This window comes from Eretmochelys imbricata, chromosome 3, assembly GCF_965152235.1.
Source record: "Eretmochelys imbricata isolate rEreImb1 chromosome 3, rEreImb1.hap1, whole genome shotgun sequence".
In the NCBI taxonomy this organism is placed as follows: Eukaryota; Metazoa; Chordata; order Testudines; family Cheloniidae; genus Eretmochelys; species Eretmochelys imbricata.
The window spans coordinates 184,020,124-184,047,471 of NC_135574.1; positions in this window are offsets into that span (position 1 = coordinate 184,020,124).

A 27,348-nucleotide genomic window follows, 5' to 3' on the forward strand; every position below is an offset into this window, starting at 1 on the left:
CGGGAATCTTCCTCAAGAAGTCAGAGGGATGCACTGCCGGCTACCTGGCAGAGAGCCCTTTCAGAAAATTGCTACAAATGAAAAATGCATTCCAGATCACAGCTAGGTGCAAATTTCTCCCGCAATCATCCTCCAAATGTCATTCATTCGGAGGCTCTGCTGGTCATTTGGCAGAGATCCGTTCGTGAAAATAGCTCAAGATGAAACATTCCAGATCAAAGCTTGGCACCAATGTCTCCAGGAATCGTCCCCCGAATGTCATTCGGAAGCCCTGCAGGTCATTTGGCAGCGATCCGTTGGTGAAAATATCATGTAGAAAAGCATTCCATGTCCCTGCTAGGGATGACTTTGCCCAAGGCAACTCGGACGCCTTGCTGCGCATTTGGGAGAGAGCCAGTCATGACAATTGCTAAACGTGAGCCATGAACTCCAGATCCCTACTTGGCACATATTTCTGCTGGAATCGTCCTCCAAATGGCTTTCGGGTGCACCACGGGCCATTTGGCAGAGATCCGTTCGTGAAAATAGCTAAACATGAGACAATCATTCTGGATCTCAGCTAGGACTAATTTCTCCTGGCATCGTCCTCCAAATGCCGTTCGGATGCAGTGCTGGGAAGTTGGCAGCGAACCCTTCTTGAACGTTGCTAAACATGAGCTCTTCAGTCCAGATCACTGCTTGGCAGGAATGTCTCATGGAATCGTCCTCCAAATGTCGTTACGATGCACTGCTTACCATTTCCAGAGATCCAGCCAGGACAATTCCTAAAAACGAACTATTCAGTCCAGGTCACAGCTAGACACGAATATGCCCTGGCATCGTCCTCCAAGAGCCAGTCGGATACGCTGCTGGGCGTTGGGCAGCTATCCATTCCTGAAAAATATTATTCACCTAGAAAAGCATTCCATGTCCCTGCTAGGGACGACTTTGTCCTAGAATCGACCTCCAAGTGCAAATCGGAGGCATTGCTGGTATTTGGCAGACAGCCTTCCTGAAAATTGCTAAACATGAGACATTCACTTCACATCACTGCTAGCCACCAATTTCTCCTGGAAGCATTCTCCAAATGCCTTTCGGATGCACTGCTTGCCATTTGGCAGAGCAGGAAAGAATTTTGCTTGCTTAATCTAGTTCGAGGACCGACCACTCCTAAATAATCAGGATAGTAGCCCAATGGCGCGAATATGAAGAGTCCCTGACAATTTGTCACAAGCACGGGTCACTAAGGATTTTCTCTTTCTTTGTAAGTTCCACGGAACCGATCTTTCCCGAATGCTCAGGACCTCTTTTAAACTGTTTTAAAATGAAAAGGCTCCGAGAAACGAGTCACCCGCAGGGATCACTAACGAGTTTTGTTTTGTTTGTAACGTTCATGATGCCCTCTCTTCCAAATGACCAAGAGAAACCTAGCGGCTTTTAGATGACGAATCCGGGACAAAGTTTGTCTCAAGTGCTGTTCATTAATGACTTTCTCTCTAGTTCTCATTTTCCCTAACCGCTCTACTGCAAATGACAGTTAGGACAGACTCCTAAATGCTTTAAAAAAGGAGGCTTTCAGAAGTTTTTGCCAAACCCCTAGTGGTCAAGAATGAGTTTAACCTTTCTTTAGGACAGGATCCTAAAAGCTGTAATGTGAAGATTCCGCGACAAATTTATCCCCCGCTAAGGTGAGCGAAGCGTTTTGCTTTGTTATTCATCTGCACGGAGCGAGCCTTCCAAATGAGGCCAGACTCCAAACTGTCTTAAGTTGAAGATTCCATAAGAAATGGCTCACAAGCACCGATCAGTAATGAGTTTCGCTTTCTTTTCAATGTCACCATGCGCTCCCTTCCAGATGATCTGGCTAGACTCATAATGGCTTGAAGACTTGGATTCCGTGAGAAATTTCACAAAGCACTGATCACTACTGACTTTCTCTCGGTTTATTACTTTCACTGACCGATAAAGCCCATCTCTTCAGGACCCTCCCGTAACGCCTTTTAAATGAAGAGTCACAGATAACTTTTCCTCCAGCAATGATAAGTAATCAGGTTCTCTTTCTTTGCAGCTTTCTATGCCGAAGAATCAGGAGAGTAGTATGATGGCTTTAAGATGAAGGCTGCATGAAACATTTGAGGATGAGAAAAGAGTTTTGCCTTCTTTGTAATTCTCACCAGCCGATCTCTTCTTAACGATGAGGACAGACTCTCAAGGGCTGTAAGATGACGATTAAATGAGAAATTGGTCATAAGCATTCATTAATACTTCCTTTCCCTTTGTTTCTAATTTTCTCCAACCAATCGAGCCCACAAGCTCAGGACAGGATCCGGACAGCTTGAAAATGAAGATTCCATGAGAATTTTGTGCCCAGCCTTGATTAGGGCTGAGTTTTCCTTTCTTTGTACTTTTTACGAGCCCACGTCTTCTAATGGCACAAGACAGTTGGAGTTAAGCTGTGGGTAGGACGCCACGTCCTCAGGGTTATGGCTAGGCCACTTACAAGTGTGGTTCCTGTGTGCAGGCCACATGCAGTTAGAGTTAGGGAAGGGCAGAGCTCCCAGCCCTAGGTTAGCGTTCTCAGCGCTAGGGTTAGGGTTCATAGGGGTAGGAATCCCGATCCTAGTGTTTCCTCGACCACAGGAAACGTAAGCCTCCGTGCAAGTGGCCTTCCCGTGGGAACCCTAATCCTAGGTTTCGGGCCTTACCCATAGACACCCTAAGGCAAGGATCCCCATCTGTAGGACCTCTATGCCTAAAGTGAGCTGGCCTAACCATTGGAACCCTTACTTCAACTGGCCTATGCCTAGAACCCTAACCCTAACGCCAAGTGGCCTACCCGTAAGCATCCTAATGCTAGGGCGGGAATCCCTTCCCACAGCAAGCCTATTTCAGCGTGGCTAACCCATAGGAACCATAACCCAACTCCCCTTGGTCTAGCAATGGGAACCCTACCCCTTAGTCCAAAGGGCCTAGCTCGGGAAACCCTGACGCTGACGCCAAGTGGGCTAAGGAGCCCTAACGCCTATCCCTACCTCCAACTGACCTACTCAGAGGAACTTTAACCCAATTGGCGGGGAGCCCTACCTTTTGCAAGCCTAACTCTCCCCAAAATTAGCAAATTTCTCCTGCAATCATCCTCCAAATGTAATTCCGATGCACTGCTGGCCATTTGGGAGACATCCCTTCTTGAAAAATGCTCTCCAGGAGACATTAGTTCCAGGTAACAGCAAGGCACGAATGTCTCCAGGGATCGTTCTCTAAATGCTATCACGATGCACCGCTGGTGATTTGGCAGAGATCCGTTCATGACAAGTCCTAGGCTTGAGACATTCACTCCAGATCACAGCTAGCTACTCATTGCTCCTCAAATCATCTTTCAAAATGCATTCGGATGAAAGCCTGGCATTACCGTTAACGAAAAATGCTGTTCATTTGACATTCCTTCCAGGTTACTGCTAGGGACGAAATTCTCGGGAATCTTCCTCAAGAAGTCAGAGGGATGCACTGCCAGCTACCTGGCAGAGAGCCCTTTCAGAAAATTGCTACAAATGAAAAATGCATTCCAGATCACAGCTAGGTGCAAATTTCTCCCGCAATCATCCTCCAAATGTCATTCATTCGGAGGCTCTGCTGGTCATTTGGCAGAGATCCGTTCGTGAAAATAGCTCAAGATGAAACATTCCAGATCAAAGCTTGGCACCAATGTCTCCAGGAATCGTCCCCCGAATGTCATTCGGAAGCCCTGCAGGTCATTTGGCAGCGATCCGTTGGTGAAAATATCATGTAGAAAAGCATTCCATGTCCCTGCTAGGGATGACTTTGCCCAAGGCAACTCGGACGCCTTGCTGCGCATTTGGGAGAGATCCATTCATGACAATTGCTAAACGTGAGCCATGAACTCCAGATCCCTACTTGGCACATATTTCTGCTGGAATCGTCCTCCAAATGGCTTTCGGGTGCACCACGGGCCATTTGGCAGAGATCCGTTCGTGAAAATAGCTAAACATGAGACAATCATTCTGGATCTCAGCTAGGACTAATTTCTCCTGGCATCGTCCTCCAAATGCCGTTCGGATGCAGTGCTGGGAAGTTGGCAGCGAACCCTTCTTGAACGTTGCTAAACATGAGCTCTTCAGTCCAGATCACTGCTTGGCAGGAATGTCTCATGGAAACGTCCACCAAATGTCGTTACGATGCACTGCTTACCATTTCCAGAGATCCAGCCAGGACAATTCCTAAAAACGAACTATTCAGTCCAGGTCACAGCTAGACACGAATATGCCCTGGCATCGTCCTCCAAGAGCCAGTCGGATACGCTGCTGGGCATTGGGCAGCTATCCAGTCCTGAAAAATATTATTCACCTAGAAAAGCATTCCATGTCCCTGCTAGGGACGACTTTGTCCTAGAATCGACCTCCAAGTGCAAATCGGAGGCATTGCTGGTATTTGGCAGAGACCCTTCCTGAAAATTGCTAAACATGAGACATTCACTTCACATCACTGCTAGCCACCAATTTCTCCTGGAAGCATTCTCCAAATGCCTTTCGGATGCACTGCTTGCCATTTGGCAGAGCAGGAAAGAATTTTGCTTGCTTAATCTAATTCGAGGACCGACCACTCCTAAATAATCAGGATAGTAGCCCAATGGCGCGAATATGAAGAGTCCCTGACAATTTGTCACAAGCACGGGTCACTAAGGATTTTCTCTTTCTTTGTAAGTTCCACGGAACCGATCTTTCCCTAATGCTCAGGACCTCTTTTAAACTGTTTTAAAATGAAAAGGCTCCGAGAAACGAGTCACCCGCAGGGATCACTAACGAGTTTTGTTTTGTTTGTAACGTTCATGATGCCCTCTCTTCCAAATGACCAAGAGAAACCTAGTGGCTTTTAGATGATGAGTCCGGGACAAAGTTTGTCTCAAGTGCTGTTCATTAATGACTTTCTCTCTAGTTCTCATTTTCCCTAAGCGCTCTACTGCAAATGACAGTAAGGACAGACTCCTAAATGCGTTAAAAAAGGAGGTTTTCAGAAGTATTTGCCAAACCCCTAGTGGTCAAGAATGAGTTTAACCTTTCTTTAGGACAGGATCCTAAAAGCTGTAATGTGAAGATTCCGCGACAAATTTATCCCCCGCTAAGGTGAGCGAAGCGTTTTGCTTTGTTATTCATCTGCACGGAGCGAGCCTTCCAAATGAGGCCAGACTCCAAACTGTCTTAAGTTGAAGATTCCATAAGAAATGGCTCACAAGCACCGATCAGTAATGAGTTTCGCTTTCTTTTCAATGTCACCATGCGCTCCCTTCCAGATGATCTGGATAGACTCATAATGGCTTGAAGACTTGGATTCCGTGAGAAATTTCACAAAGCACTGATCACTACTGACTTTCTCTCGGTTTATTACTTTCACTGACCGATAAAGCCCATCTCTTCAGGACCCTCCCGTAACGCCTTTTAAATGAAGAGTCACAGATAACTTTTCCTCCAGCAATGATAAGTAATCAGGTTCTCTTTCTTTGCAGCTTTCTATGCCGAAGAATCAGGAGAGTAGTATGATGGCTTTAAGATGAAGCTTGCATGAAACATTTGAGGATGAGAAAAGAGTTTTGCCTTCTTTGTAATTCTCACCAGCCGATCTCTTCTTAACGATGAGGACAGACTCTCAAGGGCTGTAAGATGACGATTAAATGAGAAATTTGTCATAAGCATTCATTAATACTTCCTTTCCCTTTGTTTCTAATTTTCTCCAACCAATCGAGCCCACAAGCTCAGGACAGGATCCGGACAGCTTGAAAATGAAGATTCCCTGAGAATTTTGTGCCCAGCCTTGATTAGGGCTGAGTTTTCCTTTCTTTGTACTTTTTACGAGCCCACGTCTTCTAATGGCACAAGACAGTTGGAGTTAAGCTGTGGGTAGGACGCCACGTCCTCAGGGTTATGGCTAGGCCACTTACAAGTGTGGTTCCTGTGTGCAGGCCACATGCAGTTAGAGTTAGGGAAGGGCAGAGCTCCCAGCCCTAGGTTAGCGTTCTCAGCGCTAGGGTTAGGGTTCATACGGGTAGGAATCCCGATCCTAGTGTTTCCTCGACCACAGGAAACGTAAGCCTCCGTGCAAGTGGCCTTCCCGTGGGAACCCTAATCCTAGGGTTCGGGCCTTACCCATAGACACCCTAAGGCAAGGATCCCCATCTGTAGGACCTCTATGCCTAAAGTGAGCTGGCCTAACCATTGGAACCCTTACTTCAACTGGCCTATGCCTAGAACCCTAACCCTAACGCCAAGTGGCCTACCCGTAAGCATCCTAATGCTAGGGCGGGAATCCCTTCCCACAGCAAGCCTATTTCAGCGTGGCTAACCCATAGGAACCATAACCCAACTCCCCTTGGTCTAGCAATGGGAACCCTACCCCTTAGTCCAAAGGGCCTAGCTCGGGAAACCCTGACGCTGACGCCAAGTGGGCTAAGGAACCCTAACGCCTATCCCTAACTCCAACTGACCTACTCAGAGGAACTTTAACCCAATTGGCGGGGAGCCCTACCTTTTGCAAGCCTAACTCTCCCCAAAATTAGCAAATTTCTCCTGCAATCATCCTCCAAATGTAATTCCGATGCACTGCTGGCCATTTGGGAGACATCCCTTCTTGAAAAATGCTCTCCAGGAGACATTAGTTCCAGGTAACAGCAAGGCACGAATGTCTCCAGGGATCGTTCTCTAAATGCTATCACGATGCACCGCTGGTGATTTGGCAGAGATCCGTTCATGACAAGTCCTAGGCTTGAGACATTCACTCCAGATCACAGCTAGCTACTCATTGCTCCTCAAATCATCTTTCAAAATGCATTCGGATGAAAGCCTGGCATTACCGTTAACGAAAAATGCTGTTCATTTGACATTCCTTCCAGGTTACTGCTAGGGACGAAATTCTCGGGAATCTTCCTCAAGAAGTCAGAGGGATGCACTGCCGGCTACCTGGCAGAGAGCCCTTTCAGAAAATTGCTACAAATGAAAAATGCATTCCAGATCACAGCTAGGTGCAAATTTCTCCCGCAATCATCCTCCAAATGTCATTCATTCGGAGGCTCTGCTGGTCATTTGGCAGAGATCCGTTCGTGAAAATAGCTCAAGATGAAACATTCCAGATCAAAGCTTGGCACCAATGTCTCCAGGAATCGTCCCCCGAATGTCATTCGGAAGCCCTGCAGGTCATTTGGCAGCGATCCGTTGGTGAAAATATCATGTAGAAAAGCATTCCATGTCCCTGCTAGGGATGACTTTGCCCAAGGCAACTCGGACGCCTTGCTGTGCATTTGGGAGAGATCCATTCATGACAATTGCTAAACGTGAGCCATGAACTCCAGATCCCTACTTGGCACATATTTCTGCTGGAATCGTCCTCCAAATGGCTTTCGGGTGCACCACGGGCCATTTGGCAGATATCCGTTCGTGAAAATAGCTAAACATGAGACAATCATTCTGGATCTCAGCTAGGACTAATTTCTCCTGGCATCGTCCTCCAAATGCCGTTCGGATGCAGTGCTGGGAAGTTGGCAGCGAACCCTTCTTGAACGTTGCTAAACATGAGCTCTTCAGTCCAGATCACTGCTTGGCAGGAATGTCTCATGGAATCGTCCTCCAAATGTCGTTACGATGCACTGCTTACCATTTCCAGAGATCCAGCCAGGACAATTCCTAAAAACGAACTATTCAGTCCAGGTCACAGCTAGACACGAATATGCCCTGGCATCGTCCTCCAAGAGCCAGTCGGATACGCTGCTGGGCATTGGGCAGCTATCCAGTCCTGAAAAATATTATTCACCTAGAAAAGCATTCCATGTCCCTGCTAGGGACGACTTTGTCCTAGAATCGACCTCCAAGTGCAAATCGGAGGCATTGCTGGTATTTGGCAGAGAGCCTTCCTGAAAATTGCTAAACATGAGACATTCACTTCACATCACTGCTAGCCACCAATTTCTCCTGGAAGCATTCTCCAAATGCCTTTCGGATGCACTGCTTGCCATTTGGCAGAGCAGGAAAGAATTTTGCTTGCTTAATCTAGTTCGAGGACCGACCACTCCTAAATAATCAGGATAGTAGCCCAATGGCGCGAATATGAAGAGTCCCTGACAATTTGTCACAAGCACGGGTCACTAAGGATTTCCTCTTTCTTTGTAAGTTCCACGGAACCGATCTTTCCCGAATGCTCAGGAGCTCTTTTAAACTGTTTTAAAATGAAAAGGCTCCGAGAAACGAGTCACCCGCAGGGATCACTAACGAGTTTTGTTTTGTTTGTAACGTTCATGATGCCCTCTCTTCCAAATGACCAAGAGAAACCTAGTGGCTTTTAGATGACGAGTCCGGGACAAAGTTTGTCTCAAGTGCTGTTCATTAATGACTTTCTCTCTAGTTCTCATTTTCCCTAACCGCTCTACTGCAAATGACAGTAAGGACAGACTCCTAAATGCTTTAAAAAAGGAGGCTTTCAGAAGTATTTGCCAAACCCCTAGTGGTCAAGAATGAGTTTAACCTTTCTTTAGGACAGGATCCTAAAAGCTGTAATGTGAAGATTCCGCGACAAATTTATCCCCCGCTAAGGTGAGCGAAGCGTTTTGCTTTGTTATTCATCTGCACGGAGCGAGCCTTCCAAATGAGGCCAGACTCCAAACTGTCTTCAGTTGAAGATTCCATAAGAAATGGCTCACAAGCACCGATCAGTAATGAGTTTCGCTTTCTTTTCAATGTCACCATGCGCTCCCTTCCAGATGATCTGGATAGACTCATAATGGCTTGAAGACTTGGATTCCGTGAGAAATTTCACAAAGCACTGATCACTACTGACTTTCTCTTGGTTTATCACTTTCACTGACCGATAAAGCCCATCTCTTCAGGACCCTCTCGTAACGCCTTTTAAATGAAGAGTCACAGATAACTTTTCCTCCAGCAATGATAAGGAATCAGGTTCTCTTTCTTTGCAGCTTTCTATGCCGAAGAATCAGGAGAGTAGTATGATGGCTTTAAGATGAAGGCTGCATGAAACATTTGAGGATGAGAAAAGAGTTTTGCCTTCTTTGTAATTCTCACCAGCCGATCTCTTCTTAACGATGAGGACAGACTCTCAAGGGCTGTAAGATGACGATTAAATGAGAAATTTGTCATAAGCATTCATTAATACTTCCTTTCCCTTTGTTTCTAATTTTCTCCAACCAATCGAGCCCACAAGCTCAGGACAGGATCCGGACAGCTTGAAAATGAAGATTCCATGAGAATTTTGTGCCCAGCCTTGATTAGGGCTGAGTTTTCCTTTCTTTGTACTTTTTACGAGCCCACGTCTTCTAATGGCACAAGACAGTTGGAGTTAAGCTGTGGGTAGGACGCCACGTCCTCAGGGTTATGGCTAGGCCACTTACAAGTGTGGTTCCTGTGTGCAGGCCACATGCAGTTAGAGTTAGGGAAGGGCAGAGCTCCCAGCCCTAGGTTAGCGTTCTCAGCGCTAGGGTTAGGGTTCATACGGGTAGGAATCCCGATCCTAGTGTTTCCTCGACCACAGGAAACGTAAGCCTCCGTGCAAGTGTCCTTCCCGTGGGAACCCTAATCCTAGGGTTCGGGCCTTACCCATAGACACCCTAAGGCAAGGATCCCCATCTGTAGGACCTCTATGCCTAAAGTGAGCTGGCCTAACCATTGGAACCCTTACTTCAACTGGCCTATGCCTAGAACCCTAACCCTAACGCCAAGTGGCCTACCCGTAAGCATCCTAATGCTAGGGCGGGAATCCCTTCCCATAGCAAGCCTATTTCAGCGTGGCTAACCCATAGGAACCATAACCCAACTCCCCTTGGTCTAGCAATGGGAACCCTACCCCTTAGTCCAAAGGGCCTAGCTCGGGAAACCCTGACGCTGACGCCAAGTGGGCTAAGGAGCCCTAACGCCTATCCCTAACTCCAACTGACCTACTCAGAGGAACTTTAACCCAATTGGCGGGGAGCCCTACCTTTTGCAAGCCTAACTCTCCCCAAAATTAGCAAATTTCTCCTGCAATCATCCTCCAAATGTAATTCCGATGCACTGCTGGCCATTTGGGAGAGATCCCTTCTTGAAAAATGCTCTCCAGGAGACATTAGTTCCAGGTAACAGCAAGGCACGAATGTCTCCAGGGATCGTTCTCTAAATGCTATCACGATGCACCGCTGGTGATTTGGCAGAGATCCGTTCATGACAAGTCCTAGGCTTGAGACTTTCACTCCAGATCACAGCTAGCTACTCATTGCTCCTCAAATCATCTTTCAAAATGCATTCGGATGAAAGCCTGGCATTACCGTTAACGAAAAATGCTGTTCATTTGACATTCCTTCCAGGTTACTGCTAGGGACGAAATTCTCGGGAATCTTCCTCAAGAAGTCAGAGGGATGCACTGCCGGCTACCTGGCAGAGAGCCCTTTCAGAAAATTGCTACAAATGAAAAATGCATTCCAGATCACAGCTAGGTGCAAATTTCTCCCGCAATCATCCTCCAAATGTCATTCATTCGGAGGCTCTGCTGGTCATTTGGCAGAGATCCGTTCGTGAAAATAGCTCAAGATGAAACATTCCAGATCAAAGCTTGGCACCAATGTCTCCAGGAATCGTCCCCCGAATGTCATTCGGAAGCCCTGCAGGTCATTTGGCAGCGATCCGTTGGTGAAAATATCATGTAGAAAAGCATTCCATGTCCCTGCTAGGGATGACTTTGCCCAAGGCAACTCGGACGCCTTGCTGCGCATTTGGGAGAGAGCCAGTCATGACAATTGCTAAACGTGAGCCATGAACTCCAGCTCCCTACTTGGCACATATTTCTGCTGGAATCGTCCTCCAAATGGCTTTCGGGTGCACCACGGGCCATTTGGCAGAGATCCGTTCGTGAAAATAGCTAAACATGAGACAATCATTCTGGATCTCAGCTAGGACTAATTTCTCCTGGCATCGTCCTCCAAATGCCGTTCGGATGCAGTGCTGGGAAGTTGGCAGCGAACCCTTCTTGAACGTTGCTAAACATGAGCTCTTCAGTCCAGATCACTGCTTGGCAGGAATGTCTCATGGAATCGTCCTCCAAATGTCGTTACGATGCACTGCTTACCATTTCCAGAGATCCAGCCAGGACAATTCCTAAAAACGAACTATTCAGTCCAGGTCACAGCTAGACACGAATATGCCCTGGCATCGTCCTCCAAGAGCCAGTCGGATACGCTGCTGGGCATTGGGCAGCTATCCAGTCCTGAAAAATATTATTCACCTAGAAAAGCATTCCATGTCCCTGCTAGGGACGACTTTGTCCTAGAATCGACCTCCAAGTGCAAATCGGAGGCATTGCTGGTATTTGGCAGAGAGCCTTCCTGAAAATTGCTAAACATGAGACATTCACTTCACATCACTGCTAGCCACCAATTTCTCCTGGAAGCATTCTCCAAATGCCTTTTGGATGCACTGCTTGCCATTTCGCAGAGCAGGAAAGAATTTTGCTTGCTTAATCTAGTTCGAGGACCGACCACTCCTAAATAATCAGGATAGTAGCCCAATGGCGCGAATATGAAGAGTCCCTGACAATTTGTCACAAGCACGGGTCACTAAGGATTTTCTCTTTCTTTGTAAGTTCCACGGAACCGATCTTTCCCTAATGCTCAGGACCTCTTTTAAACTGTTTTAAAATGAAAAGGCTCCGAGAAACGAGTCACCCGCAGGGATCACTAACGAGTTTTGTTTTGTTTGTAACGTTCATGATGCCCTCTCTTCCAAATGACCAAGAGAAACCTAGTGGCTTTTAGATGACGAGTCCGGGACAAAGTTTGTCTCAAGTGCTGTTCATTAATGACTTTCTCTCTAGTTCTCATTTTCCCTAACCGCTCTACTGCAAATGACAGTAAGGACAGACTCCTAAATGCTTTAAAAAAGGAGGCTTTCAGAAGTATTTGCCAAACCCCTAGTGGTCAAGAATGAGTTTAACCTTTCTTTGGGACAGGATCCTAAAAGCTGTAATGTGAAGATTCCGCGACAAATTTATCCCCCGCTAAGGTGAGCGAAGCGTTTTGCTTTGTTATTCATCTGCACGGAGCGAGCCTTCCAAATGAGGCCAGACTCCAAACTGTCTTAAGTTGAAGATTCCATAAGAAATGGCTCACAAGCACCGATCAGTAATGAGTTTCGCTTTCTTTTCAATGTCACCATGCGCTCCCTTCCAGATGATCTGGATAGACTCATAATGGCTTGAAGACTTGGATTCCGTGAGAAATTTCACAAAGCACTGATCACTACTGACTTTCTCTTGGTTTATCACTTTCACTGACCGATAAAGCCCATCTCTTCAGGACCCTCTCGTAACGCCTTTTAAATGAAGAGTCACAGATAACTTTTCCTCCAGCAATGATAAGTAATCAGGTTCTCTTTCTTTGCAGCTTTCTATGCCGAAGAATCAGGAGAGTAGTATGATGGCTTTAAGATGAAGGCTGCATGAAACATTTGAGGATGAGAAAAGAGTTTTGCCTTCTTTGTAATTCTCACCAGCCGATCTCTTCTTAACGATGAGGACAGACTCTCAAGGGCTGTAAGATGACGATTAAATGAGAAATTTGTCATAAGCATTCATTAACACTTCCTTTCCGTTTGTTTCTAATTTTCTCCAACCAATTGAGCCCACAAGCTCAGGACAGGATCCGGACAGCTTGAAAATGAAGATTCCATGAGAATTTTGTGCCCAGCCTTGATTAGGGCTGAGTTTTCCTTTCTTTGTACTTTTTACGAGCCCACGTCTTCTAATGGCACAAGACAGTTGGAGTTAAGCTGTGGGTAGGACGCCACGTCCTCAGGGTTATGGCTAGGCCACTTACAAGTGTGGTTCCTGTGTGCAGGCCACATGCAGTTAGAGTTAGGGAAGGGCAGAGCTCCCAGCCCTAGGTTAGCGTTCTCAGCGCTAGGGTTAGGGTTCATACGGGTAGGAATCCCGATCCTAGTGTTTCCTCGACCACAGGAAACGTAAGCCTCCGTGCAAGTGGCCTTCCCGTGGGAACCCTAATCCTAGGGTTCGGGCCTTACCCATAGACACCCTAAGGCAAGGATCCCCATCTGTAGGACCTCTATGCCTAAAGTGAGCTGGCCTAACCATTGGAACCCTTACTTCAACTGGCCTATGCCTAGAACCCTAACCCTAACGCCAAGTGGCCTACCCGTAAGCATCCTAATGCTAGGGCGGGAATCCCTTCCCACAGCAAGCCTATTTCAGCGTGGCTAACCCATAGGAACCATAACCCAACTCCCCTTGGTCTAGCAATGGGAACCCTACCCCTTAGTCCAAAGGGCCTAGCTCGGGAAACCCTGACGCTGACGCCAAGTGGGCTAAGGAGCCCTAACGCCTATCCCTAACTCCAACTGACCTACTCAGAGGAACTTTAACTCAATTGGCGGGGAGCCCTACCTTTTGCAAGCCTAACTCTCCCCAAAATTAGCAAATTTCTCCTGCAATCATCCTCCAAATGTAATTCCGATGCACTGCTGGCCATTTGGGAGAGATCCCTTCTTGAAAAATGCTCTCCAGGAGACATTAGTTCCAGGTAACAGCAAGGCACGAATGTCTCCAGGGATCGTTCTCTAAATGCTATCACGATGCACCGCTGGTGATTTGGCAGAGATCCGTTCATGACAAGTCCTAGGCTTGAGACATTCACTCCAGATCACAGCTAGCTACTCATTGCTCCTCAAATCATCTTTCAAAATGCATTCGGATCAAAGCCTGGCATTACCGTTAACGAAAAATGCTGTTCATTTGACATTCCTTCCAGGTTACTGCTAGGGACGAAATTCTCGGGAATCTTCCTCAAGAAGTCAGAGGGATGCACTGCCGGATACCTGGCAGAGAGCCCTTTCAGAAAATTGCTACAAATGAAAAATGCATTCCAGATCACAGCTAGGTGCAAATTTCTCCCGCAATCATCCTCCAAATGTCATTCATTCGGAGGCTCTGCTGGTCATTTGGCAGAGATCCGTTCGTGAAAATAGCTCAAGATGAAACATTCCAGATCAAAGCTTGGCACCAATGTCTCCAGGAATCGTCCCCCGAATGTCATTCGGAAGCCCTGCAGGTCATTTGGCAGCGATCCGTTGGTGAAAATATCATGTAGAAAAGCATTCCATGTCCCTGCTAGGGATGACTTTGCCCAAGGCAACTCGGACGCCGTGCTGCGCATTTGGGAGAGATCCATTCATGACAATTGCTAAACGTGAGCCATGAACTCCAGATCCCTACTTGGCACATATTTCTGCTGGAATCGTCCTCCAAATGGCTTTCGGGTGCACCACGGGCCATTTGGCAGAGATCCGTTCGTGAAAATAGCTAAACATGAGACAATCATTCTGGATCTCAGCTAGGACTAATTTCTCCTGGCATCGTCCTCCAAATGCCGTTCGGATGCAGTGCTGGGAAGTTGGCAGCGAACCCTTCTTGAACGTTGCTAAACATGAGCTCTTCAGTCCAGATCACTGCTTGGCAGGAATGTCTCATGGAATCGTCCTCCAAATGTCGTTACGATGCACTGCTTACCATTTCCAGAGATCCAGCCAGGACAATTCCTAAAAACGAACTATTCAGTCCAGGTCACAGCTAGACACGAATATGCCCTGGCATCGTCCTCCAAGAGCCAGTCGGATACGCTGCTGGGCATTGGGCAGCTATCCAGTCCTGAAAAATATTATTCACCTAGGAAAGCATTCCATGTCCCTGCTAGGGACGACTTTGTCCTAGAATCGACCTCCAAGTGCAAATCGGAGGCATTGCTGGTATTTGGCAGAGACCCTTCCTGAAAATTGCTAAACATGAGACATTCACTTCACATCACTGCTAGCCACCAATTTCTCCTGGAAGCATTCTCCAAATGCCTTTCGGATGCACTGCTTGCCATTTGGCAGAGCAGGAAAGAATTTTGCTTGCTTAATCTAGTTCGAGGACCGACCACTCCTAAATAATCAGGATAGTAGCCCAATGGCGCGAAGATGAAGAGTCCCTGACAATTTGTCACAAGCACGGGTCACTAAGGATTTTCTCTTTCTTTGTAAGTTCCACGGAACCGATCTTTCCCTAATGCTCAGGACCTCTTTTAAACTGTTTGAAAATGAAAAGGCTCCGAGAAACGAGTCACCCGCAGGGATCACTAACGAGTTTTGTTTTGTTTGTAACGTTCATGATGCCCTCTCTTCCAAATGACCAAGAGAAACCTAGTGGCTTTTAGATGACGAGTCCGGGACAAAGTTTGTCTCAAGTGCTGTTCATTAATGACTTTCTCTCTAGTTCTCATTTTCTCTAACCGCTCTACTGCAAATGACAGTAAGGACAGACTCCTAAATGCTTTAAAAAAGGAGGCTTTCAGAAGTATTTGCCAAACCCCTAGTGGTCAAGAATGAGTTTAACCTTTCTTTAGGACAGGATCCTAAAAGCTGTAATGTGAAGATTCCGCGACAAATTTATCCCCCGCTAAGGTGAGCGAAGCGTTTTGCTTTGTTATTCATCTGCACGGAGCGAGCCTTCCAAATGAGGCCAGACTCCAAACTGTCTTCAGTTGAAGATTCCATAAGAAATGGCTCACAAGCACCGATCAGTAATGAGTTTCGCTTTCTTTTCAATGTCACCATGCGCTCCCTTCCAGATGATCTGGATAGACTCATAATGGCTTCAAGACTTGGATTCCGTGAGAAATTTCACAAAGCACTGATCACTACTGACTTTCTCTTGGTTTATCACTTTCACTGACCGATAAAGCCCATCTCTTCAGGACCCTCTCGTAACGCCTTTTAAATGAAGAGTCACAGATAACTTTTCCTCCAGCAATGATAAGTAATCAGGTTCTCTTTCTTTGCAGCTTTCTATGCCGAAGAATCAGGAGAGTAGTATGATGGCTTTAAGATGAAGGCTGCATGAAACATTTGAGGATGAGAAAAGAGTTTTGCCTTCTTTGTAATTCTCACCAGCCGATCTCTTCTTAACGATGAGGACAGACTCTCAAGGGCTGTAAGATGACGATTAAATGAGAAATTTCTCATAAGCATTCATTAATACTTCCTTTCCCTTTGTTTCTAATTTTCTCCAACCAATCGAGCCCACAAGCTCAGGACAGGATCCGGACAGCTTGAAAATGAAGATTCCATGAGAATTTTGTGCCCAGCCTTGATTAGGGCTGAGTTTTCCTTTCTTTGTACTTTTTACGAGCCCACGTCTTCTAATGGCACAAGACAGTTGGAGTTAAGCTGTGGGTAGGACGCCACGTCCTCAGGGTTATGGCTAGGCCACTTACAAGTGTGGTTCCTGTGTGCAGGCCACATGCAGTTAGAGTTAGGGAAGGGCAGAGCTCCCAGCCCTAGGTTAGCGTTCTCAGCGCTAGGGTTAGGGTTCATACGGGTAGGAATCCCGATCCTAGTGTTTCCTCGACCACAGGAAACGTAAGCCTCCGTGCAAGTGGCCTTCCCGTGGGAACCCTAATCCTAGGGTTCGGGCCTTACCCATAGACACCCTAAGGCAAGGATCCCCATCTGTAGGACCTCTATGCCTAAAGTGAGCTGGCCTAACCATTGGAACCCTTACTTCAACTGGCCTATGCCTAGAACCCTAACCCTAACGCCAAGTGGCCTACCCGTAAGCATCCTAATGCTAGGGCGGGAATCCCTTCCCACAGCAAGCCTATTTCAGCGTGGCTAACCCATAGGAACCATAACCCAACTCCCCTTGGTCTAGCAATGGGAACCCTACCCCTTAGTCCAAAGGGCCTAGCTCGGGAAACCCTGACGCTGACGCCAAGTGGGCTAAGGAGCCCTAACGCCTATCCCTAACTCCAACTGACCTACTCAGAGGAACTTTAACCCAATTGGCGGGGAGCCCTACCTTTTGCAAGCCTAACTCTCCCCAAAATTAGCAAATTTCTCCTGCAATCATCCTCCAAATGTAATTCCGATGCACTGCTGGCCATTTGGGAGAGATCCCTTCTTGAAAAATGCTCTCCAGGAGACATTAGTTCCAGGTAACAGCAAGGCACGAATGTCTCCAGGGATCGTTCTCTAAATGCTATCACGATGCACCGCTGGTGATTTGGCAGAGATCCGTTCATGACAAGTCCTAGGCTTGAGACATTCACTCCAGATCACAGCTAGCTACTCATTGCTCCTCAAATCATCTTTCAAAATGCATTCGGATCAAAGCCTGGCATTACCGTTAACGAAAAATGCTGTTCATTTGACATTCCTTCCAGGTTACTGCTAGGGACGAAATTCTCGGGAATCTTCCTCAAGAAGTCAGAGGGATGCACTGCCGGCTACCTGGCAGAGAGCCCTTTCAGAAAATTGCTACAAATGAAAAATGCATTCCAGATCACAGCTAGGTGCAAATTTCTCCCGCAATCATCCTCCAAATGTCATTCATTCGGAGGCTCTGCTGGTCATTTGGCAGAGATCCGTTCATGAAAATAGCTCAAGATGAAACATTCCAGATCAAAGCTTGGCACCAATGTCTCCAGGAATCGTCCCCCGAATGTCATTCGGAAGCCCTGCAGGTCATTTGGCAGCGATCCGTTGGTGAAAATATCATGTAGAAAAGCATTCCATGTCCCTGCTAGGGATGACTTTGCCCAAGGCAACTCGGACGCCTTGCTGCGCATTTGGGAGAGATCCATTCATGACAATTGCTAAACGTGAGCCATGAACTCCAGATCCCTACTTGGCACATATTTCTGCTGGAATTGTCCTCCAAATGGCTTTCGGGTGCACCACGGGCCATTTGGCAGAGATCCGTTCGTGAAAATAGCTAAACATGAGACAATCATTCTGGATCTCAGCTAGGACTAATTTCTCCTGGCATCGTCCTCCAAATGCCGTTCGGATGCAGTGCTGGGAAGTTGGCAGCGAACCCTTCTTGAACGTTGCTAAACATGAGCTCTTCAGTCCAGATCACTGCTTGGCAGGAATGTCTCATGGAATCGTCCTCCAAATGTCGTTACGATGCACTGCTTACCATTTCCAGAGATCCAGCCAGGACAATTCCTAAAAACGAACTATTCAGTCCAGGTCACAGCTAGACACGAATATGCCCTGGCATCGTCCTCCAAGAGCCAGTCGGATACGCTGCTGGGCATTGGGCAGCTATCCAGTCCTGAAAAATATTATTCACCTAGAAAAGCATTCCATGTCCCTGCTAGGGACGACTTTGTCCTAGAATCGACCTCCAAGTGCAAATCGGAGGCATTGCTGGTATTTGGCAGAGACCCTTCCTGAAAATTGCTAAACATGAGACATTCACTTCACATCACTGCTAGCCACCAATTTCTCCTGGAAGCATTCTCCAAATGCCTTTCGGATGCACTGCTTGCCATTTGGCAGAGCAGGAAAGAATTTTGCTTGCTTAATCTAGTTCGAGGACCGACCACTCCTAAATAATCAGGATAGTAGCCCAATGGCGCGAATATGAAGAGTCCCTGACAATTTGTCACAAGCACGGGTCACTAAGGATTTTCTCTTTCTTTGTAAGTTCCACGGAACCGATCTTTCCCTAACGCTCAGGACCTCTTTTAAACTGTTTGAAAATGAAAAGGCTCCGAGAAACGAGTCACCCGCAGGGATCACAAACGAGTTTTGTTTTGTTTGTAACGTTCATGATGCCCTCTCTTCCAAATGACCAAGAGAAACCTAGTGGCTTTTAGATGACGAGTCCGGGACAAAGTTTGTCTCAAGTGCTGTTCATTAATGACTTTCTCTCTAGTTCTCATTTTCCCTAACCGCTCTACTGCAAATGACAGTAAGGACAGACTCCTAAATGCTTTAAAAAAGGAGGCTTTCAGAAGTATTTGCCAAACCCCCAGTGGTCAAGAATGAGTTTAACCTTTCTTTAGGACAGGATCCTAAAAGCTGTAATGTGAAGATTCCGCGACAAATTTATCCCCCGCTAAGGTGAGCGAAGCGTTTTGCTTTGTTATTCATCTGCACGGAGCGAGCCTTCCAAATGAGGCCAGACTCCAAACTGTCTTCAGTTGAAGATTCCATAAGAAATGGCTCACAAGCACCGATCAGTAATGAGTTTCGCTTTCTTTTCAATGTCACCATGCGCTCCCTTCCAGATGATCTGGATAGACTCATAATGGCTTGAAGACTTGGATTCCGTGAGAAATTTCACAAAGCACTGATCACTACTGACTTTCTCTTGGTTTATCACTTTCACTGACCGATAAAGCCCATCTCTTCAGGACCCTCTCGTAACGCCTTTTAAATGAAGAGTCACAGATAACTTTTCCTCCAGCAATGATAAGTAATCAGGTTCTCTTTCTTTGCAGCTTTCTATGCCGAAGAATCAGGAGAGTAGTATGATGGCTTTAAGATGAAGGCTGCATGAAACATTTGAGGATGAGAAAAGAGTTTTGCCTTCTTTGTAATTCTCACCAGCCGATCTCTTCTTAACGATGAGGACAGACTCTCAAGGGCTGTAAGATGACGATTAAATGAGAAATTTGTCATAAGCATTCATTAATACTTCCTTTCCCTTTGTTTCTAATTTTCTCCAACCAATCGAGCCCACAAGCTCAGGACAGGATCCGGACAGCTTGAAAATGAAGATTCCCTGAGAATTTTGTGCCCAGCCTTGATTAGGGCTGAGTTTTCCTTTCTTTGTACTTTTTACGAGCCCACGTCTTCTAATGGCACAAGACAGTTGGAGTTAAGCTGTGGGTAGGACGCCACGTCCTCAGGGTTATGGCTAGGCCACTTACAAGTGTGGTTCCTGTGTGCAGGCCACATGCAGTTAGAGTTAGGGAAGGGCAGAGCTCCCAGCCCTAGGTTAGCGTTCTCAGCGCTAGGGTTAGGGTTCATACGGGTAGGAATCCCGATCCTAGTGTTTCCTCGACCACAGGAAACGTAAGCCTCCGTGCAAGTGGCCTTCCCGTGGGAACCCTAATCCTAGGGTTCGGGCCTTACCCATAGACACCCTAAGGCAAGGATCCCCATCTGTAGGACCTCTATGCCTAAAGTGAGCTGGCCTAACCATTGGAACCCTTACTTCAACTGGCCTATGCCTAGAACCCTAACCCTAACGCCAAGTGGCCTACCCGTAAGCATCCTAATGCTAGGGCGGGAATCCCTTCCCACAGCAAGCCTATTTCAGCGTGGCTAACCCATAGGAACCATAACCCAACTCCCCTTGGTCTAGCAATGGGAACCCTACCCCTTAGTCCAAAGGGCCTAGCTCGGGAAACCCTGACGCTGACGCCAAGTGGGCTAAGGAGCCCTAACGCCTATCCCTAACTCCAACTGACCTACTCAGAGGAACTTTAACCCAATTGGCGGGGAGCCCTACCTTTTGCAAGCCTAACTCTCCCCAAAATTAGCAAATTTCTCCTGCAATCATCCTCCAAATGTAATTCCGATGCACTGCTGGCCATTTGGGAGACATCCCTTCTTGAAAAATGCTCTCCAGGAGACATTAGTTCCAGGTAACAGCAAGGCACGAATGTCTCCAGGGATCGTTCTCTAAATGCTATCACGATGCACCGCTGGTGATTTGGCAGAGATCCGTTCATGACAAGTCCTAGGCTTGAGACATTCACTCCAGATCACAGCTAGCTACTCATTGCTCCTCAAATCATCTTTCAAAATGCATTCGGATGAAAGCCTGGCATTACCGTTAACGAAAAATGCTGTTCATTTGACATTCCTTCCAGGTTACTGCTAGGGACGAAATTCTCGGGAATCTTCCTCAAGAAGTCAGAGGGATGCACTGCCGGCTACCTGGCAGAGAGCCCTTTCAGAAAATTGCTACAAATGAAAAATGCATTCCAGATCACAGCTAGGTGCAAATTTCTCCCGCAATCATCCTCCAAATGTCATTCATTCGGAGGCTCTGCTGGTCATTTGGCAGAGATCCGTTCGTGAAAATAGCTCAAGATGAAACATTCCAGATCAAAGCTTGGCACCAATGTCTCCAGGAATCGTCCCCCGAATGTCATTCGGAAGCCCTGCAGGTCATTTGGCAGCGATCCGTTGGTGAAAATATCATGTAGAAAAGCATTCCATGTCCCTGCTAGGGATGACTTTGCCCAAGGCAACTCGGACGCCTTGCTGCGCATTTGGGAGAGATCCATTCATGACAATTGCTAAACGTGAGCCATGAACTCCAGATCCCTACTTGGCACATATTTCTGCTGGAATCGTCCTCCAAATGGCTTTCGGGTGCACCACGGGCCATTTGGCAGAGATCCGTTCGTGAAAATAGCTAAACATGAGACAATCATTCTGGATCTCAGCTAGGACTAATTTCTCCTGGCATCGTCCTCCAAATGCCGTTCGGATGCAGTGCTGGGAAGTTGGCAGCGAACCCTTCTTGAACGTTGCTAAACATGAGCTCTTCAGTCCAGATCACTGCTTGGCAGGAATGTCTCATGGAATCGTCCTCCAAATGTCGTTACGATGCACTGCTTACCATTTCCAGAGATCCAGCCAGGACAATTCCTAAAAACGAACTATTCACTCCAGGTCACAGCTAGACACGAATATGCCCTGGCATCGTCCTCCAAGAGCCAGTCGGATACGCTGCTGGGCATTGGGCAGCTATCCAGTCCTGAAAAATATTATTCACCTAGGAAAGCATTCCATGTCCCTGCTAGGGACGACTTTGTCCTAGAATCGACCTCCAAGTGCAAATCGGAGGCATTGCTGGTATTTGGCAGAGACCCTTCCTGAAAATTGCTAAACATGAGACATTCACTTCACATCACTGCTAGCCACCAATTTCTCCTGGAAGCATTCTCCAAATGCCTTTCGGATGCACTGCTTGCCATTTGGCAGAGCAGGAAAGAATTTTGCTTGCTTAATCTAGTTCGAGGACCGACCACTCCTAAATAATCAGGATAGTAGCCCAATGGCGCGAATATGAAGAGTCCCTGACAATTTGTCACAAGCACGGGTCACTAAGGATTTTCTCTTTCTTTGTAAGTTCCACGGAACCGATCTTTCCCTAATGCTCAGGACCTCTTTTAAACTGTTTGAAAATGAAAAGGCTCCGAGAAACGAGTCACCCGCAGGGATCACTAACGAGTTTTGTTTTGTTTGTAACGTTCATGATGCCCTCTCTTCCAAATGACCAAGAGAAACCTAGTGGCTTTTAGATGACGAGTCCGGGACAAAGTTTGTCTCAAGTGCTGTTCATTAATGACTTTCTCTCTAGTTCTCATTTTCTCTAACCGCTCTACTGCAAATGACAGTAAGGACAGACTCCTAAATGCTTTAAAAAAGGAGGCTTTCAGAAGTATTTGCCAAACCCCTAGTGGTCAAGAATGAGTTTAACCTTTCTTTAGGACAGGATCCTAAAAGCTGTAATGTGAAGATTCCGCGACAAATTTATCCCCCGCTAAGGTGAGCGAAGTGTTTTGCTTTGTTATTCATCTGCACGGAGCGAGCCTTCCAAATGAGGCCAGACTCCAAACTGTCTTCAGTTGAAGATTCCATAAGAAATGGCTCACAAGCACCGATCAGTAATGAGTTTCGCTTTCTTTTCAATGTCACCATGCGCTCCCTTCCAGATGATCTGGATAGACTCATAATGGCTTGAAGACTTGGATTCCGTGAGAAATTTCACAAAGCACTGATCACTACTGACTTTCTCTTGGTTTATCACTTTCACTGACCGATAAAGCCCATCTCTTCAGGACCCTCTCGTAACGCCTTTTAAATGAAGAGTCACAGATAACTTTTCCTCCAGCAATGATAAGTAATCAGGTTCTCTTTCTTTGCAGCTTTCTATGCCGAAGAATCAGGAGAGTAGTATGATGGCTTTAAGATGAAGGCTGCATGAAACATTTGAGGATGAGAAAAGAGTTTTGCCTTCTTTGTAATTCTCACCAGCCGATCTCTTCTTAACGATGAGGACAGACTCTCAAGGGCTGTAAGATGACGATTAAATGAGAAATTTGTCATAAGCATTCATTAATACTTCCTTTCCCTTTGTTTCTAATTTTCTCCAACCAATCGAGCCCACAAGCTCAGGACAGGATCCGGACAGCTTGAAAATGAAGATTCCCTGAGAATTTTGTGCCCAGCCTTGATTAGGGCTGAGTTTTCCTTTCTTTGTACTTTTTACGAGCCCACGTCTTCTAATGGCACAAGACAGTTGGAGTTAAGCTGTGGGTAGGACGCCACGTCCTCAGGGTTATGGCTAGGCCACTTACAAGTGTGGTTCCTGTGTGCAGGCCACATGCAGTTAGAGTTAGGGAAGGGCAGAGCTCCCAGCCCTAGGTTAGCGTTCTCAGCGCTAGGGTTAGGGTTCATACGGGTAGGAATCCCGATCCTAGTGTTTCCTCGACCACAGGAAACGTAAGCCTCCGTGCAAGTGGCCTTCCCGTGGGAACCCTAATCCTAGGGTTCGGGCCTTACCCATAGACACCCTAAGGCAAGGATCCCCATCTGTAGGACCTCTATGCCTAAAGTGAGCTGGCCTAACCATTGGAACCCTTACTTCAACTGGCCTATGCCTAGAACCCTAACCCTAACGCCAAGTGGCCTACCCGTAAGCATCCTAATGCTAGGGCGGGAATCCCTTCCCACAGCAAGCCTATTTCAGCGTGGCTAACCCATAGGAACCATAACCCAACTCCCCTTGGTCTAGCAATGGGAACCCTACCCCTTAGTCCAAAGGGCCTAGCTCGGGAAACCCTGACGCTGACGCCAAGTGGGCTAAGGAGCCCTAACGCCTATCCCTAACTCCAACTGACCTACTCAGAGGAACTTTAACCCAATTGGCGGGGAGCCCTACCTTTTGCAAGCCTAACTCTCCCCAAAATTAGCAAATTTCTCCTGCAATCATCCTCCAAATGTAATTCCGATGCACTGCTGGCCATTTGGGAGAGATCCCTTCTTGAAAAATGCTCTCCAGGAGACATTAGTTCCAGGTAACAGCAAGGCACGAATGTCTCCAGGGATCGTTCTCTAAATGCTATCACGATGCACCGCTGGTGATTTGGCAGAGATCCGTTCATGACAAGTCCTAGGCTTGAGACATTCACTCCAGATCACAGCTAGCTACTCATTGCTCCTCAAATCATCTTTCAAAATGCATTCGGATGAAAGCCTGGCATTACCGTTAACGAAAAATGCTGTTCATTTGACATTCCTTCCAGGTTACTGCTAGGGATGAAATTCTCGGGAATCTTCCTCAAGAAGTCAGAGGGATGCACTGCCGGCTACCTGGCAGAGAGCCCTTTCAGAAAATTGCTACAAATGAAAAATGCATTCCAGATCACAGCTAGGTGCAAATTTCTCCCGCAATCATCCTCCAAATGTCATTTATTCGGAGGCTCTGCTGGTCATTTGGCAGAGATCCGTTCGTGAAAATAGCTCAAGATGAAACATTCCAGATCAAAGCTTGGCACCAATGTCTCCAGGAATCGTCCCCCGAATGTCATTCGGAAGCCCTGCAGGTCATTTGGCAGCGATCCGTTGGTGAAAATATCATGTAGAAAAGCATTCCATGTCCCTGCTAGGGATGACTTTGCCCAAGGCAACTCGGACGCCTTGCTGCGCATTTGGGAGAGATCCATTCATGACAATTGCTAAACGTGAGCCATGAACTCCAGATCCCTACTTGGCACATATTTCTGCTGGAATCGTCCTCCAAATGGCTTTCGGGTGCACCACGGGCCATTTGGCAGAGATCCGTTCGTGAAAATAGCTAAACATGAGACAATCATTCTGGATCTCAGCTAGGACTAATTTCTCCTGGCATCGTCCTCCAAATGCCGTTCGGATGCAGTGCTGGGAAGTTGGCAGCGAACCCTTCTTGAACGTTGCTAAACATGAGCTCTTCAGTCCAGATCACTGCTTGGCAGGAATGTCTCATGGAATCGTCCTCCAAATGTCGTTATGATGCACTGCTTACCATTTCCAGAGATCCAGCCAGGACAATTCCTAAAAACGAACTATTCAGTCCAGGTCACAGCTAGACACGAATATGCCCTGGCATCGTCCTCCAAGAGCCAGTCGGATACGCTGCTGGGCATTGGGCAGCTATCCAGTCCTGAAAAATATTATTCACCTAGAAAAGCATTCCATGTCCCTGCTAGGGACGACTTTGTCCTAGAATCGACCTCCAAGTGCAAATCGGAGGCATTGCTGGTATTTGGCAGAGACCCTTCCTGAAAATTGCTAAACATGAGACATTCACTTCACATCACTGCTAGCCACCAATTTCTCCTGGAAGCATTCTCCAAATGCCTTTCGGATGCACTGCTTGCCATTTGGCAGAGCAGGAAAGAATTTTGCTTGCTTAATCTAGTTCGAGGACCGACCACTCCTAAATAATCAGGATAGTAGCCCAATGGCGCGAATATGAAGAGTCCCTGACAATTTGTCACAAGCACGGGTCACTAAGGATTTTCTCTTTCTTTGTAAGTTCCACGGAACCGATCTTTCCCTAACGCTCAGGACCTCTTTTAAACTGTTTGAAAATGAAAAGGCTCCGAGAAACGAGTCACCCGCAGGGATCACAAACGAGTTTTGTTTTGTTTGTAACGTTCATGATGCCCTCTCTTCCAAATGACCAAGAGAAACCTAGTGGCTTTTAGATGACGAGTCCGGGACAAAGTTTGTCTCAAGTGCTGTTCATTAATGACTTTCTCTCTAGTTCTCATTTTCCCTAACCGCTCTACTGCAAATGACAGTAAGGACAGACTCCTAAATGCTTTAAAAAAGGAGGCTTTCAGAAGTATTTGCCAAACCCCTAGTGGTCAAGAATGAGTTTAACCTTTCTTTAGGACAGGATCCTAAAAGCTGTAATGTGAAGATTCCGCGACAAATTGATCCCCCGCTAAGGTGAGCGAAGCGTTTTGCTTTGTTATTCATCTGCACGGAGCGAGCCTTCCAAATGAGGCCAGACTCCAAACTGTCTTCAGTTGAAGATTCCATAAGAAATGGCTCACAAGCACCGATCAGTAATGAGTTTCGCTTTCTTTTCAATGTCACCATGCGCTCCCTTCCAGATGATCTGGATAGACTCATAATGGCTTGAAGACTTGGATTCCGTGAGAAATTTCACAAAGCACTGATCACTACTGACTTTCTCTTGGTTTATCACTTTCACTGACCGATAAAGCCCATCTCTTCAGGACCCTCTCGTAACGCCTTTTAAATGAAGAGTCACAGATAACTTTTCCTCCAGCAATGATAAGTAATCAGGTTCTCTTTCTTTGCAGCTTTCTATGCCGAAGAATCAGGAGAGTAGTATGATGGCTTTAAGATGAAGGCTGCATGAAACATTTGAGGATGAGAAAAGAGTTTTGCCTTCTTTGTAATTCTCACCAGCCGATCTCTTCTTAACGATGAGGACAGACTCTCAAGGGCTGTAAGATGACGATTAAATGAGAAATTGGTCATAAGCATTCATTAATACTTCCTTTCCCTTTGTTTCTAATTTTCTCCAACCAATCGAGCCCACAAGCTCAGGACAGGATCCGGACAGCTTGAAAATGAAGATTCCATGAGAATTTTGTGCCCAGCCTTGATTAGGGCTGAGTTTTCCTTTCTTTGTACTTTTTACGAGCCCACGTCTTCTAATGGCACAAGACAGTTGGAGTTAAGCTGTGGGTAGGACGCCACGTCCTCAGGGTTATGGCTAGGCCACTTACAAGTGTGGTTCCTGTGTGCAGGCCACATGCAGTTAGAGTTAGGGAAGGGCAGAGCTCCCAGCCCTAGGTTAGCGTTCTCAGCGCTAGGGTTAGGGTTCATACGGGTAGGAATCCCGATCCTAGTGTTTCCTCGACCACAGGAAACGTAAGCCTCCGTGCAAGTGGCCTTCCCGTGGGAACCCTAATCCTAGGGTTCGGGCCTTACCCATAGACACCCTAAGGCAAGGATCCCCATCTGTAGGACCTCTATGCCTAAAGTGAGCTGGCCTAACCATTGGAACCCTTACTTCAACTGGCCTATGCCTAGAACCCTAACCCTAACGCCAAGTGGCCTACCCGTAAGCATCCTAATGCTAGGGCGGGAATCCCTTCCCACAGCAAGCCTATTTCAGCGTGGCTAACCCATAGGAACCATAACCCAACTCCCCTTGGTCTAGCAATGGGAACCCTACCCCTTAGTCCAAAGGGCCTAGCTCGGGAAACCCTGACGCTGACGCCAAGTGGGCTAAGGAGCCCTAACGCCTATCCCTAACTCCAACTGACCTACTCAGAGGAACTTTAACCCAATTGGCGGGGAGCCCTACCTTTTGCAAGCCTAACTCTCCCCAAAATTAGCAAATTTCTCCTGCAATCATCCTCCAAATGTAATTCCGATGCACTGCTGGCCATTTGGGAGAGATCCCTTCTTGAAAAATGCTCTCCAGGAGACATTAGTTCCA